General features: G+C 45.3%; 1 protein-coding gene across 6 annotated transcripts in view; it reads left to right on the forward strand.

The window, feature by feature from the left end:
• Positions 1-17123, forward strand: part of ENOX2 (ecto-NOX disulfide-thiol exchanger 2) — a 1377678-nt gene that overhangs the window by 1065399 nt on the left and 295156 nt on the right. The window lies entirely within an intron of this gene.

Genomic DNA, 17123 nt, shown 5'->3' on the forward strand with positions numbered 1-17123 from the left:
CTGTCTCTTGGTTATTTAAGCAACTCTTATTACCTCCTCAAACCTTCCTCCTCCCCCTCCTTGCTATATTAGGTGAATCACCCCCTGTCTCCCAGGTACCACGTGACCTATCAAAAAATGCTTCCCTGCTCTATCCCCTTCAGGCCTCTCCCCATCAAAAGTGACCATAAAGGAGAGGAGGACTTCCTGTTACTGTTAGGTATCACTGGTTACCTGGCTGGGACAGGGCTGTTCCATGCTTTAGTTTGTTCTTTTTGGTGTTCCTCGGTCTCCTGCCTGTCTTGGGCACTTGTTGTCTCTTTAGTCTCTAGTGACTCTTCCTGCTTTCAAGGTGGTCTCACCTTATGCCTGTCTGCTGGCACTTAGTTGTTGTGTGCATGTCTCAGCTGTCTGGGCCGGTGGGGCAGACATTTCACTGTTCGGGCTGGGGGGGGAGCTGGGTTCTGCTGCCTCTGGTTCCTCTGTTGGCCCCCTGATTGTTATATTGCTCATTCTACGGTCTTGTCTCCAGAGTCTTGGTGCAGCTTGTCCCTCCCTGTGTTCCTATGCCAGGGTAGCGTTGGGGCATCAGTTCCTGAGTGATTCGGCTTGTGACCTTCTTTTCCACTTGTGAGCTAGTTAATGGGGTCCCTTCCCTGTGGTTTGTTCTGGAATGTTTTTATAGCTGAGTCTTCCTTCCCCATTGAAGCATTGTGTCAATCTGCTTCTTTTCTGTCTAGGTTTTGGGCTTGACTGAGTTGGTTTCCTTTGGGCATTGCCTGATGGACTGTTTCATGGGCTACCTCCTTTTTGGGTTTCCAGCTTTGTGTAGAACGTATGTGTTCAGCGACCCTTGACTCCCTTTTGGCTTACTGTTCTATTATGTCTATAGTTGTTCCTGACTACGTTTCCTCTATAGATGATGAGCTTTTGCTTATGGGCATCTTGTGTGTCCAGGGGGTTTTGTGTGCTTTGTTAGGGATCGAGTTGTGGGCATACTGCTGTAGTATATCCTCATTTATTAATTACTAGTAAAATAAAGTTTTAGGTGGTAATGCGCTTATTACTTGCCAATAATTTTTATTACTTCAATAATCCTTCCTCGTCCAGTCCTTATGTCCCACCTTTGTATTGTCATTATCTCACTCACCCCCCCCCCCCTCCCCCTGCTTGGTTAGGTTATAGAGGTATGCAGGTGCCCTTCCCTTTATGGACCCTTATTTTGGGGAGAAGCCTGATGGGGTGGACAGAAGAGGGTGGGACGATATTTTGCTTTAACTAGTTCTCTTAGTTCCAGGGAGTGTTGGAAACAACTTATTTATGAAGTACTGTGGTGCCAATGTGTAATCTGAGTAATCACGATTATTGGTAAGTAATCAGGTATAGTCAATATTGGTCTGTTTCTGTGCTTCTGAAGTTTCATATTCTCTATTATGCGTGCCGTATATCTCAGCAATGCTAGTATTCAAATGTCTATTGGACATATGTTTTAAAAATTGTGCAGTTTTCGCTCTTACTCCTTTGTCAAGCATCTTCTTGTTCCCATTATTTTGAAATGGCTGCCATTAAGTAGTCAGAACTAGAATTTGTTCTCTGAACTTCTTAAAGTTTAGGCCTTTTACCTTGGTATAAACATCACTTCCACATCGGCCGTGTTTTCTTCGTGCCTTTTTAAGTCCAGCATTAGCCAAGACTTTTTGATTTTAGATTTTGATTTTACTAAAATGTTATATACATATATTAATGCGATCAGCCCACTTGTGAGCATTTGTCATATGTTTGCATGTGAAGTGTGTATGTGTAGATATATATATATATATATATATATATATATATATATATATATATATATATATATATATATATATATATATATATATATATATATATATATATATATATATATATATATATATATATATAATTTTATTTATTTATCAAAAGCCACTGAGGTCCTCATGGAGCCGGGACACAGGGTCAGTGCATGTCGAGGTTGAGGAACCCTGTCATTAAAGTCACTTCTGGTCGCTTGCACAAAGTGCGTGGGACTCACACTTGCCCTCCACAAGAAGAGATTTTTACCTCGATTTAGTTAATGAGAAAAGGATTTAATTAAAATGGAGTGCAGTATATACATTGACCTAGAAAGCGGATGTTACCACAGTCGACAGTGTTAGCGGACTCCAGTCGACCATCTTGACATATGTCTGTTCATACATTTTGTCAACTATAGAGACCAAAATAAACATATACGGTGGATGAAAATCTGAAATTTGATAAGACCAATTATAATGCAATCGAGCTCAAACCTGAATGTACGGTATTATTGTACCCATATCCCGGTGCCAACTATCACACTGTATAACATGGTGATCTTTGTCACACATTGAAAATAACCAATTAAAACTATGTGTCCAATTTGAAAAACAGGCAGTCTCTGCACATGATGTGTGGGAAGTACTACCCAATATCGGCAGAAAATATATCGCAATTCAATCAATCAAGCCCCAGTGGGCACCTACCCTAAATCTCTAATGAAATTTATAATGAAAAAATCTCTGCCTCAGCTAGGACTGAAGACAGTTCAGTTGTATGCAAAAATCGAGCATTATACGGACACACTTAATAAAGCTCTTGTGTGTATGTATGTATGTATATATATATATATCTACTGGCCAGTAGATAGTTATAGTTAGGACCGTGTTTCCATAGGAAATCTCAAAATTCTATTTTGAATAACTTTGGCGCCGGTTGACGAATCTTCGCGAAATTTTCAAAACTAATGGGGCGCTCCGCTCAGCTTCTACCCTGAAAGTCTCGGGGAGATTCGTCAAGCGGGGGCCGAGAAAAAAGGGGGGTCCCAAAACGCATTTTCCCCATGCATTTTCCCATAGGACCTTTAGTCGAAGGTACAGCCCGAACGGCTGAACAGAATTACTTGAAATTTGGCAGAGAGGTAGTCCTCAGGTCAGGGATGTGCCTTTTGCATATATGGAGTCAATCTGTTCAGTAGTTCGTGAGAAAATTGCAGTTAAAAGCACATACATATCTATAGCCGCGCACCGTGCGCAAGCGTAATTCTGATTGGTTGTTACATGTCAGTCAACGTTCGAATCGGTCGAAATCAGGAAGTGTTGGCCGCCATTTTGTTTGTTTTCAGTGCGAGAGTGGAAAAGGAAGGTGGTGAACGTGAAAAGGGGGCAGGGTAGAGAGTTCCTGACCCCCTAACCTAAGGCAGAAAAAAACATTTAAATTTTTTTTTTTTTTAAATCGCAGGAGTGCGCGCACCGTGCGCGCACGGTGAAAAACCATAAAAAAAAAAATTTATACGTAGTTTATTGTAAAATAAATATATAAAAAAAATAATAAAACATACATAACTTAGCATTTAAAAAACCGTACAAATTCACTGAAAAAACCATAGGTTTCACACACGTTATAGTTAGGAATTAGCATTTAAAAAACCATGCAAATTCACTTAAAAACCATAGGTTTCACACATGTTATAGTTAGGTGGATATTTCACTCGTAAAAAACCAATGAAATTCCCCCGTTATAGTTAGTTCAGATAACTATAACTCGCGCGACCGCCACTCTATCACAAGGATGATGTCATCAGTGATTTCAAGAGTGATGCCACTGACCATGTCATGAGTGATGTAAGATGTGATGTCATGAGCAGAGGATTGCGGGCGCGCGAGTTATAGTTATCTGAACTAACTATAACGGGGGAATTTCATTGGTTTTTTACGAGTGAAATATCCACCTAACTGTAACATGTGTGAAACCTATGGTTTTTTAATATATATATATATATATATATATATTACCTACTGGCGGTCGCCAGTAGGTAGTTATAGTTAGGACCACGTTTCCATAGGAAATCCGCAACATTCTATTTTGAATAACTTTGGCGCCGGTCGACGAATCCTAGCGAAATTTTCAAAATAGGTGGGGCGCTACGCTCCGCTCCTACCCTGAAAGTCTCGGGGGGATTCGTCAAGCGGGGGCTGAGATAAAAGGGGGGTCCCAAAACGCGTTTTTCCCATGCATTTTTCCATAGGACCTTTAGACACAGCTACAGCCCGAACGGCTGAACAGAATTAATAGAAATTTGGCAGAGAGGTAGTCCTCAGGTCAAGGAAGTGCCTTTTGTAGGTTTGGTGTAAATCTGTTCAGTAGATTCTGAGAAAATAGCCTTTAAATCAATATATATATCTGAGCCAGCTTACGGTACGCTTACCGTACGCGTACGGTGGCGTGCGCGAGCGCGATTCTGATTGGCTCTTAGATCTTAGTAAACATTCGAATCGGCCGAGACCAGGAAGCGGCGGCCGCCATTTTCTCTCTCGCACTGAGAGTGTGGATTAAAATACAAAGCACAAAAACATGTAAAGGGGCTGTTTGGACAGCTCCAAAACACCTAGCCACGTTGAGGGAGTCCCCAAAGATCCCCCAAGGCCAAAAACGGAATTTTTATTTTTTTGCTAATTTCGCCGATTACGCTTACCGTACAAAAAAATATTAAAAAAAAAAAAATTATCCACACTCTCCCCACCCCGTGTGCAAATGGTGTGAAAAATTTAAATATTACCTTTCAAAACGAAGTGCATCATAGGTCCTCCATGTGCGCACGGTGCGCGAAGCGCATCGTGCGTACATGGCCCATCTAGCGTAACGTGGGCACGCGGTGCGCGTAGCGCACCGCGTGCCCACCGTGCGTGCACGGCACTAACTGCGTAAAGTGGGCACGCGGTGCGCGAAGCGCACCGCGTGCTCACTGTGCGCGCACGGTGCGCGAAGCGCACCGTGCCCGCACGGAACGAACTGCGTTAAGTGGGCGCGCACGCCACGAATGGCGTAAAGTAACTTAGCATTTAACAAACCGTACAAATTCACTGAAAAAACCATAGGTTTCACACACGTTATAGTTAGGAATTAGCATTTAAAAAACCTTACAAATTCACTGAAAAAACCATAGGTTTCACACATGTTATAGTTAGCGGAAATTTTACTGATAAAAAACCAATGAAATTCCCCCGTTATAGTTAGTGCAGGCAACTATAACTCACGCGACCGCAATCTTCTGCTGATGACATATGTGTCTTTAGGAAAAAAAATATTTGTAATATATGTATAGCTAAAAATTTATGGAAGAAGACATGGGCAAATAAAGTGTCTAAATACAGTATTAGCATCAGCAGAGGATTGCGGTCGCGTGAGTTATAGTTGCCTGCACTAACTATAACGGGGGAATTTCATTGGTTTTTTATCAGTAAAATTTCCGCTAACTATAACATGTGTGAAACCTATGGTTTTTTCAGTGAATACATATATAGATAGATACATATATATATTCTTTTTTCACTTAAATAAACAACAGTTAAAGTAACATTTTACGGTGCATGGTTTGGGGCATCAAGAAGTCGGTCGCATTCTGAGAGTGCTTACTCCCCTCTATCATCCACCACCATCAGCTGCAGTGTCCTGCCTCATCCGCACGGGCACAGACTTGTGCTGACTCCCAGAACGCACCCGCTACAAGATTGTGGCTTTGATCTGCACTGCAGCACCGACCGAGACATATGAGGCGGGAGTTCACCTGAGGCCCAAGATGGCAGACCCCACCTATGTATAGGCCCACTGGTCGCGCTGCTAACGAGAACTGAGAAGCGGAGCTGAGACAGCCCTGGTGACTGGGGGGGGGGGTGCTGCTCCTGCAAGGAGGCGCCACATTAGGAACCTAGGTGAGCGACTGCGACTCTACTGCAAGGACAGGCACGGTCCCCGGGCCTCTGCTGCAAGCAGTGCGGAGCGCCATTCCCTTGTTGATTTGCGCTTTGGAGCAAGGTGCCCCACAACTCATGCTGGCCCCCTCCCCTCCCCCTCACTCCATGCCTGCCCTGGATCAGGGCCCTCTGAATTGATGTGAGCGCATTGGGGACTCTGAGGTGCGGCCCCACCCGGATGCCTATAGCACCTTAATTCGATACGCTGTACAACGTGCGGCCTATAGGCCTGCCGCCTTTGTTGACTGCGGTGTTGAGGAGTTACAGAGTAGCCTTCTGTGTGGCATAGCACCGAGTGCCGTGCCACCCGCTGTGATCTGGCCCATTGCACCAGGAGGAAGTTCGCTCTACATTGGACTTTGGATCTCATAGGTATTGGCTCTCAATAAAAGAAAGGGCTTGCTCCTTGCAGAACTATGGAGGCCTCCCTCCTCTCCCCTTCTGATGGGGTGCCTCTCTTGTTGCTGTGGACCCCGACCTGCAATGGCAATCCCCCCTTGTTCGTGGCACACTGTTGCAGCTGATTTTTGCATTTTCCCCTACAAGTGATCCCTGGAGCCTGAGACATACTGCGAAAATAGCATCCCCTTGAAATTGCTGGCTCTGAGGGACATTGCAGAATGGACCGTTGTCAATGTGGGCCTCTGCCAACTCTACCCCCATCCTATCACTTGCACAGCCTGGCGGGGTCATGATCCTTCTGTAGCTCCTGCTTGCCCAGTCTCTTTTCCTCCTCATTACTGCACTCATCGATCCACCATGTTTAACGAGAGTTGGTGACCAATCCTGTCCCTGGCTGCATGTGCTGCTGTGGATCCTGGTAAGCGTGCCGGGCCCCTACCAGCTAGACAATGTTACCACCACAATCATGGGGAAAGAAACAACTGTGAAGCCACCTCCCTCCCAGCCACCCATCAAACAATTCACTACTCCTGCTTGAGCAGCTGAAGGAGAGGCCCCCGACAAGGGAATATCCATCACTGCGCCGAGGATGCCGAAAATGGCTCCAGACATTATAACTTGCACTTTGTTTGCTTCCCACAAGATGTGGAGCCCGCTCGACCTCCTGATCTCCTTGAGTAATGGCTTAAATCCTGGATGCCTGCCGACAAACTATCCCCTTGGTTCGCTGTGTTATAGGCACACAGGGCACTAACCCCCATGCCTTCCCGCGTGCACAGCGACAGCCCATGATAGCAAGATTCCTCAATTTCAAAGACAGAGACTGCCTCCTGAGAGATGCCAGAGCACTCCCAGACCTCCAATACTAAGATTCCAGAATACTTATCTTTCCAGATTACACCTGTGAGGTCCAGGCCAAGCGACAGCCATCCGAAGCTGTCAAGCAGAAGCTCCAGGCCATCAAGTTATCCTACAGGCTGCTATTACCAGCACGACTCAGTCATACATGATGGTAAATCTTATTTCTTTGAAACCCCAGAGTCGGCCTGGGACTGACTTACGGAGGAGAGGCAACTGCATCGCCCATCCCAACCCTTTCCTCCAGCAACTCAACAATCATCCCCACATAGTCATCAGCCAGTCTGGCCCCTCTCAGCCAAGATGGAGAAAAACCCGAACTGCGTCTCAGAGTTCTGGATCTGTGACGACGATGCCCCAAAGGTCAGAACAATCCTTGCATGCTGGGGAGGACTCCCACTCGTTGACTCAAACTGAGGAGCGGTTGAGTCAGACTCCCTCACCCATTTGACGTTGTCATGACTTACTCATGTTACGTCCTTGGTGGAGAATTGTTTCTGCAAGACACCACTGAACGTCATCTGTTTACCTGCACGGATGCAGGTTCTGCATTGCATTGATCCTCTTACCTGGAGGGGTTCACCACTCCACGCCCATCCGAAATATGTTGGTTTTGAGTCTCAGTGTACACTTCAGGGGGACAGATGCTTCTTGGGGGGAGAGTATGGGGTTGGGGGTGTTGAAGGGTAAAGGGTTTTTAGAGCAGAAATATTCATGGTTTGGTACTTTTCTCTTCTAGGTTGTTACTCAGAACTGGCACTCCTACACTGGCGGTGGGCTTCATATTCTCAATTGTCCCCAACTGGTGCTTCGCACTTACTCACATGCAGTCTCCTGACCTTTCCTGTCTGCGCACACTGACGCCTCCCACCCCACCATGACTTCTTACAGTGTTATGTCTAGGAACATTAATGATCTTCTAGACCGGGTCAAGCGTTCTGTAGTGTTGCGCTAGGCCCACCATTCCCTACCTGCTGCAAGAGACCCACCTGATGGGCACTAGGTGCGCATTTCTTGCTCGCAAGGTTACCATAGAGGTTATTATGCCGGAGATCCCGAAATGTGGGGATTCTCTTGTGCCACACCTTCCCCATGATGGTGGCTCAGACCTTGTCTGGTCCTCCGGGTGGGTCGGAATGTTGCCCTAGCAGACCTAGTAGAAAGCCGTCCGCTAAGCCTTCTGTGCCTTTACTCCCCTCCCACTGACCTATAGTCCTTCTGTAATACTCTTCTTGATGTGGTAGCACAACTACCTCCAGGCTTTACTGTCCTTGGGGGTCACTTTAACATGGTCCCGGACCCTACCGTAGACTCCACTGGCTCCCCTTCTGATGTCTACTGTACCCGGGCCTGGTCTCTCCACAAATTGATCACTGCCCTGGGCCTCTGTGACGTATGGAGACCTGGCACTCCAGACATTGACAGTACACGCACACAGCTGCTGCCCATCATACACATTCCCACATTAGCAATCCCCTTATGCCAGCCGCAGATGTCTCCGTGTCTCTCATACAGATTTTGCCGTGTGGGGTTTCAGACCACAGCCCTATTTCTTCTTCGGGTCGGCAATTCGTGTACAGCCAGGCACCCTATGTGGCAACCTAATGCTTGCCATCTTCAAGACGAGACGTATGCCTCTGAAGTAGGGCAATGAATCGCACAATACTTCTAGACCAACACTGTGTCAGTTAAGTCAGCAGATACACTTTGAGTGGCGCAAGAGGTTGCCATCAGGCGATACGCCAAGAGCATACTTAGAAAGGCAGAAAAAGCATGGCACCAACATGTCACACAACCAGAAGCTCATGCCCACACAGCTTTCCGCAGCCACATACAGCGCCATCACTAGGCACATAACACTGATCCATGAGGAGATCAGACTCCTTTCCCTCGAAGTAGCAAAACAGGTCTGGTATGCCTCCACGGCACTGGTCTACGGATGGGGTGACTAAAACGGGAAGCTACTATATTGGCTGGCATCCAGGTCCCTCGCCAGCAGGGTTATATCTGAGATAATTGACAATGAAGGGCATTCCCATTGCGCTCTCTCGCTATCACCCAAGCTTTCACCAATTATTACTCATCACTTTGAGGCAACCCCGCGCCCGGCAGTCAAACTAGCAACCCCTCTTAAAGACTAAGAGACACTTCCCCGCCTTTCTATTACCGAGCAACGGGAACTGAAAGAGACTAGTCTATAAGGAAGCAGCACAAGTCTGCTCATTTTCTTGGGACCTTGACCAAGCCACAATTGTAGTTATACCAAAGATGCTTCTCCCATCGGTCTCTAGTGGTGCTTATCGTCCCATATCTCTTATTAATACGGAAGTTAATATTATCTTAACCACAAGTATGCATTGCATTGTATGTGGACGACGTTCTCCTATATCTCATAGAACCGGCCAGTAGCGTTCCTTGCTGACTGCAGAGCCTCAAACTCTTTGCGAGGCCTCAGGACTGTCAATCCTTCCAAATCAGTGCTAGACCCAGTGGCTTCTGCACGAGACTGTGTAGTTGGGCAGATGGCTATCCCTGTTGGCCGCCTCAGTTTTCACTACATAGGCATTCGAGTGACCCGGCATCCAGCGCTGACATGGTCCCTCAACTTCATACCCCTCACCCACAAGGTCAAAGAGAATCTTAAGAAATAGCAAACACTCTCATTAAATGTCATTGTGGGGGGGGGGGTAGCATTATGCCTCTTTCAAATGGTTTACTGCCATTGGTTTAGGGAAATGGATTCAGTGGCGATCATCTTTCTATGGCATAACTCACAGCCACTCTTAGCGTTCGTGACCTGTAGGCATGCATCTTATGACGGCGGCTTGGGCATGACCAGTTTGTAGCTGTGCTATTTGGCATCACACCACCTGGTTATCAATGACTGGCTTAATGGTGGGTGGTTCGATCCCGCCTCCAAACTGGAATTCACCACACTGGGTTTGCTCCTGATTATGGCAATGCTTTACTGTGACACAGTCCTCAACGCACTTCCTTGGGCGGCCCGTTTGGTGATTAGTGGGTGGAGGGCTGCACCTTAACACACGGAACAGTGGTCTAGGCTCACTCAACAGATCCCCTTGTTACGTGGCGCCTGATTGGGAGTGGTAGCTGGGCTGGAGGGGTTTAGTTGGTGGGACAACATCGGCATTTCACTACTGAGGGATGTTTGTAAGGGAACACATATGTCCTCCTTTCAGGAGCTCCAGCAGGCATATACCCTGTCCAGGACGCAGTTTCACAAATATCTGCTTTTGCGGCACGCACTGTGTGTACATGTTCCTCCTGACATAGATTCCGGAGTTTAGCCCTGTTGAGGCTAGGGTCATGATGGGAGTGTTGGATAAAGGGTGCGTGTCCAAAATCTACTGTACTCTGATCATTAACACCCCAGAGACACTGACTGCTCTTAAATCCCGTTTGGAGGGTTGACTAGGACCTTTGGAGGACAAAGATTGGTGGAACGCACTGATGGCCCCTAGAGTTCTGACCATGTCCTCAAGGCACTGACTAGTGCAGACATACTATTTACATTGTGCATACCTCATCCTCGTCAGGCTGTTAAATGCAGGACTCCTTGCCAGCCCAGCATGTTTTGCCTGCTCACAGGTCCCAGCTGATTTCTTTCACATGAAATGGTTCTGTCTCATCTTAAGACGGTACTGGGAGTCTGACTTTCTGATGTTGATATAGAATAGTCCCTGTTACTGATCCTTCTGGTTGTGATTGATGGTGGTTGTTATGCGTGACATCTCTGCTCATTGGAAGGCCTCCAAGCCCCCAACAATTTCCCTGTGGAGACGCGAGGTGGACTGGTGTGCCCAGCAGGAGGAGATGCTAGAGTACGAAACTTGTGGGTGTCCCACTAAGCATGCCAAAATCTGGAATAAATGGTTTGGGGCCACGGACATCGATCTGATATAGCGCTACGGTTGTGATGGCGATATTGTTTCCATTGTATGTGATATTGACTGTGTCAATGAATACTCCTGTGACAATCTTAGCCACTGATTGTGGCTTTTGTCGGTTTCCACTGTGACTTGTTTTAACTTCAATAAAACGATAAAAATTTGTTTATTTAAAAAAAAGTAACATTTTGGTTAGTTGAAAATGTCAGTTTGACCCTAACATTTGAAACAAAAAAAAAACTGAAAATTACCTGTTATAGTTATATTAAGTAAGTATAATTCATGCCCTCGTCATGCACAGTGATGTCATGAATTATGTCATTTCAGATTTCACCAGTCCTGTTATCAATATTGTCATAGAACATACGAGTGATGTAATATGTGAGATGGTAAGCAGGACGAGGGCAAGAGTTAGTTGTTTGAAATATCCGCAGTTTTTTTTTATTGTTACGTTTAAATTGGCATTTTTACCTAACTAATGTTACTTAAACCTTTGTTTTAGTTCGGTGAATTTCTGATTTTTTTCTAAGCAAATTAACACATTGTTACCATACCTAACTATAACGTCACTTTAACCATTGTTTTTTCAGTGAATTTATAGGGTTTTTTACCTTAAAGTAATATTACCATACATATATAAATATGCCAACCCGCAGTGTTTGACACAGGGCCTGGCTTATGGACAGGCCCTGCCCGTAACCCCCCTCAGACTTATACCTCCACCATGCACAGCTTTGGCCCTGTGCAGCATAGTGTTTGCTGTGACATGCGCACACAGCCCCACAGGCAGCAAACTCCCCCTAGCACATGGCTGCAGCATGGGGTTGGCTTCTGGGCCTGTCCTTTGGCCAGAACCTGCTTGCAATCCCCTACAGTCATCTAATCAACCATTGCATAGCCTTTGCCGGGTGTACCATGGATTTGGCCAACCAGCCCTGCACACAACCCCGTGGGCTACCACTACTGCTGCTCACAGCCCTCAGCTGTGCGCAGTGTTGGGTTGGATGTGGAGCCTGCACCCAAACTTCTACCGACAACCAAGCCCCCACCATACTTAACCTTCCTCCGCGTGTGGTGTGGGTTAGCGGCATGGTCAACCCCCCATACGTGGTCAACCTACCACAGACACCTAGGCCCCGTGTTTTTTAATGGTTGCCACAATCCTGCAGGAATGAGTGCAGCCCCTGTGCTCCTGTGGGGCTCCTGCAGGAGAGTTCTGCTGGCTCCCTCAAGAGCCCCGCAGGAACACGGCAACCACACTAAATATAATTTTTTAAAATATGGTTCCTGGGGACCCGCCTGGGACACCCCTGCCCCAACAAGGTTCAGGGGGGCAAGTTACCCCTACCCCACTCCCTTTCACCTAACATTATTAATTTTCAGGAAACGGGGACCGAGTCCCCATGTCCTGAAATATTGCCCACAACATTTGTCCTCATGTTGCGCTCTGCCACTCACAGCGAAAATTCCTGCTGGACTCGCAGGAGCAAGACCGCTGACGGGGAAAAAAGCCCCCTCTGCCAATTAGAGCATTGTAATATTTGCAGTTGCTTGCCCACTGGACTCTCGATAAATTTCGGCGACCCCAACAGTCTGGATATACATACATTTGAAATCTTAATTTCTCAAAAACTGCAGAATGTATTTTCGCCATATCACAAAAAGCACTCTTTCTGGGTAAAGGTTTAGCTTTTTGCCGAATTTGGTGTAATTCCGTTGTGCTGCTCAAAAATCCCTATGGAAATTGCATGGGGAAATTGCTTTTTAGGACCCCACTTTTCTCAATGACGTCTGTTTGGCAGACCACCCTGAAACTTTCAAGGAAGGACCTAAGGGGGATGAACCTTTTTTGTGGCGTGAAACTCCTACAAAGGAACGCTCTTCCTTGGGTAACTAGGTCCTAACTATACCTACACATTGGTGACCATTCCACAACACCACGTTGCTGACACCCCCAGCCATTTGTTTGTAGCGAACTCACAGCAGCGTAGCAACACTCTCCATACACCAACAATCCAATCCACATCTTTGCATCCTTTTAGACAAAACGGGCCGTGGCTGCACACACTTCATCCCGAAGGTGCATAAAAATACTATACCTGTATCTGGTAGGCCTATTATATCTGCTCAAAAAGGATTACTCGAACCTATGTCCAAATATGTGGATTATTTCCTACATGAGTTCGTGGAAAAGTTACCATCCTATATACGAGAAACAGGCCATTTTTTGTCAAAAATTCAGGGGGTTGAGTGGAAACAGGAGTGTGTTCTTATTGTTATGGACATATGCTCCTTGTATACCAGCATAGATCACAATGATGGACTAGTAGCAGTTAAATATTTTCTATCTAAACAAAATATTGAATATTATCATCATAATGAAATGCTTTTCAGTATGATTAATATGTGCCATACTAACAACTATTTTATCTTCAACAAAGAGGTTCATCAACAGTTACGTGGAGTGGCGATGGGGGCGTGCTTTTCTCCCAGCTATGCGTGTCTTCACGTTGGCTGGTGGGAGGAGCACGTCCTCAGAACCACCCACAAGGAGCTGTATGATGCACATGTCACAGTGGTGGCGGTTCATAGATGATGTGTGCATTAACTGAGAAGGGTCTATTGAATCTGCCTACAATTTTGTTAATGATATCAACATGAATGATCTAAACTTGAATTTTTCAGCCCAGGTTAGTAATGAAAGTGTACAATTCTTGGATATCGAGGTATATGTTAAACATGACACCTTACATACCAAATTACACAGAAAAAGTACTGCAGGAAATGCAGTAATTCATGCTAGCAGTTCCCACCCCAACCATCTCATCAAAAGCATCCCTTATGGGGAATATTTAAGGATAAGACGAATTTGTAGCTAAGATCAGGACCTCAAATTCTGTCAAAATGAGGCATTTCAGACATTTAAGGCTCAAGGGTGTAAAGAAAAGGAACTCAATTTGGCCAGGAGTAAAGCTAATGGCCATACCAGAGACGTATTTCTACACAGTGCTAAATCTGATACCACCTCCATAAGTAGAAATAACATCACTGGCCAATCAGGACTTAATGATACAGTGAGACTTATTACAACCTATAGTCGCCAGGAGAAACAATTCAGGAGAATTATTTATAAAAAACTGGCCCATTGTAAAAACTGACTTAACAATGTCACAATTGGTGCCGGAGTTACCTGCGCTTACCTTTAGACGTGCACCCTCAATGAGGGATGCACTGGTAAAAACCAGTCCAGAGGTCATTGTTTCAACCAATTGGTTATCTAAAAGAACGGGTTTTTTTAAGTGCAGCTTGTGTCGAGCTTGTAAGTTTGGAACTAATACCCTAAAGTTCTCAACAGCATTCGAACCTAAACCTATGAGAATCAAAAGTCTATTAACTTACCGTACAGATTTTGCAGTCTACGGTAGTTAAAATGTTCATGCAGATTAAAATACGTAGGCAGTACCAAACTACAAGTCTTAAACCACATATTCCAGCACTTGCGGGCTATAGTGAACTCTGACCCGAGCTACCCAGCCAGACATTTAAACATGTGCACAACAATGATCTCAAAGATTTATGTTATTTTGTGATAGATTCTGTGCCTAGGTCACTTAGAGGTGACAACAGAGAGAAAAACTTAGACAGCTAGAGTCTCACTATGGGGCCGATTCTGATCCGGGTCGGAAAGCACTCCAACCGAGTTGGATCCGGAGTGTTTTCCGACCGACCCGGACCCCTACAGTCCGACCGAGCGAGTACGATGCGCACATATGCTGTCGGACTCGGTTCGGTCGGACTCCCATAGAAGTCAATGGGAGCCAGTTGTACGACGCGTACATGTGCTCCCATTGACTGAATGGGTACATCTCGAACAAGTGCGCCCCCTACAGTGGGTACGCATCGGTGCCATCTGCGCTGTGCATGCCTGTGTGGAGAAGACCCATGGGTCTCCCCCTGTGTGCGAGTCGTACGGCTGCGGGTGTCGGGGGATACGACACGGACCCCCGAAGTCCGACTCCGGGAGCTTTTGCGAGCCGGTCACTCCGGCTCGCACAGGCTGTCCGACGCGTGCATCGTACTGGCTCGGTCATGAATCGCATCCATTGCACGCCACGGTTAGCTTACGACCGAGACGTACGGAGCGGTTCAGACCCAGAAACGACTCGGTCGGTGATTTTCATGCAGCTCGCATCGTACTGGCTCGCTCGTACAGCTGTACGAGTCGGGCAGAAAACACGCGTAAGGCTCGAACTTTTTCCGGCCAGATCGTGTTCGGTGCCCTTCCGACCCAGATCGGAATCGGCCCCTATATATTAATTCACGACACAAAGATGCCTAACGGTCTTAACACAGGGGAGGACCTACATAATTTCTTATAACTAAATGGATATAAAACTTTACTGTGTTGGACCTTCAGTTTGGCTTTGGATTATACTATCTCCTTAAAAGGTGGTCCATTTTTTATTCCCTGCTTTTAGCCGTGTTGTAGCTGAGTTTTTACCGCGGGTTTTACTTGGGTTTTACCCGGTTTTACCTTAGGTTTGACTTGATTTTTACAGGGCTAGGCTTGTAGGTTATTTATCGGCACTTTGGAGATTTTACCTTTAATCCTTTTAGCTATATTTATTTTAGCTTTGCTCCCTCTATCCCTATTTGGCTGTACGATATGATGTTATAGTAATGCACTGGCATTTTAGTTTGACATCTATGGTTACTAATACAATAAGCCGAATGTATCCTCACAGTCTGTAAAATATCGACTAATGTTTACAGGACTGAGCTCAGTTTGCACACCAACAATCATTTATGTTCTTATAATGCACTTGCACTTTATTTTCATGAATTACTACAAGCATCTAACGGTTGTTCTCATATATTATTAGCAGTTATGTTTTTAATAACTGGTTTTTAGATGATGATACAATTTTAATATATATGAATTAGCACTTGTACTTTTATCACTATATTTATGCACAAAATGTTGCCCGTTAGAGCAATCAGATTTACTCTTACATATACCATTGCGGATGTATTTGGATTGTTATAGTATTTCTTTTAGTTCCATGCTCTAAGAAAAGGGTGGGCTTTTTTTCACCAGTTTTTTTAACACTGTTACCACTATTTATTGCTTATTGGCCCATGGTTCGTCATGTGATCAAGACAGTTCAAACGCGTAATGCTGGGCACTTGCCATGATGTAGGAAGCTGATAACTCTGCAATAAAACGCACTTTAAACTACCAAAGCATGCTGTGGTCCGTACCTGGTTCTTGCCGTGACGAAGGTATTTCTGGATTGTGGATATATATATATATATATATATATCTATATCTATATATATATCTATATCTATATTACCTACTGGCGGTCGCCAGTAGGTAGTTATAGTTAGGACCCCTTTTCCATAGGAAATCCACAACATTCTATTTTGAATAACTTTGGCGCCGGTCGATGAATCCTCGCGAATTTCTCAAAATAGGTGGGGCGCTACGTTCCGCTCCTACCCTGAAAGTCTCGGGGGGATACGTCAAGTGGGGGCTGAGATAAAAGGGGGGTCCCAAAACGCGTTTTTCCCATGCATTTTTCCATAGGACCTTTAGAACGAGCTACAGCCCGAACGGCTGAACAGAATTACTAGAAATTTGGCAGAGAGGTAGTCCCTATGTCAAGGAAGTGCCTTTTGTAGGTTTGGTGTAAATCTGTTCAGTAGATTCTGAGAAAATAGCCTTTAAATCAATATATATATCTGAGCCCGCTTACGGTACGCTTACCGTACGCTTACGGTAAGCTTACGGTACGCGTACGGTGGCGTGCGCGAGCGCGATTCTGATTGGCTGTTAGATCTTAGTAAACATTCGAATCGGCCGAAACCAGGAAGCGGCGGCCGCCATTTTGTGTGTTTCACTCAGAAAAAAAAGAGTGATAACAAGAAAAGGGGGCAATGAGGAGAGTTACAGACCCCCTTACATTTGTGAGGGGGTCAAAGAAGGACTGTAAAGTACAAAGAAAACATTTATTGATTTTTAAAAAAATCACGGGGTACGCGTACGGTAAGCTTACGGTAAGCGTACGGTAGAAAAAAAAAATTTAAAAAAAAATGAAATTCAGATTTAAGTGTTTAGATATTAGGGGGCTCTAAAAAGAGCCGTTGTGTTTATGAAATGATTTTTTAGTGGTACCTACAAGTA

The sequence above is a fragment of the Triturus cristatus genome, chromosome 5_2 (assembly GCF_964204655.1).
Source record: "Triturus cristatus chromosome 5_2, aTriCri1.1, whole genome shotgun sequence".
Lineage (NCBI taxonomy): Eukaryota > Metazoa > Chordata > Amphibia > Caudata > Salamandridae > Triturus > Triturus cristatus.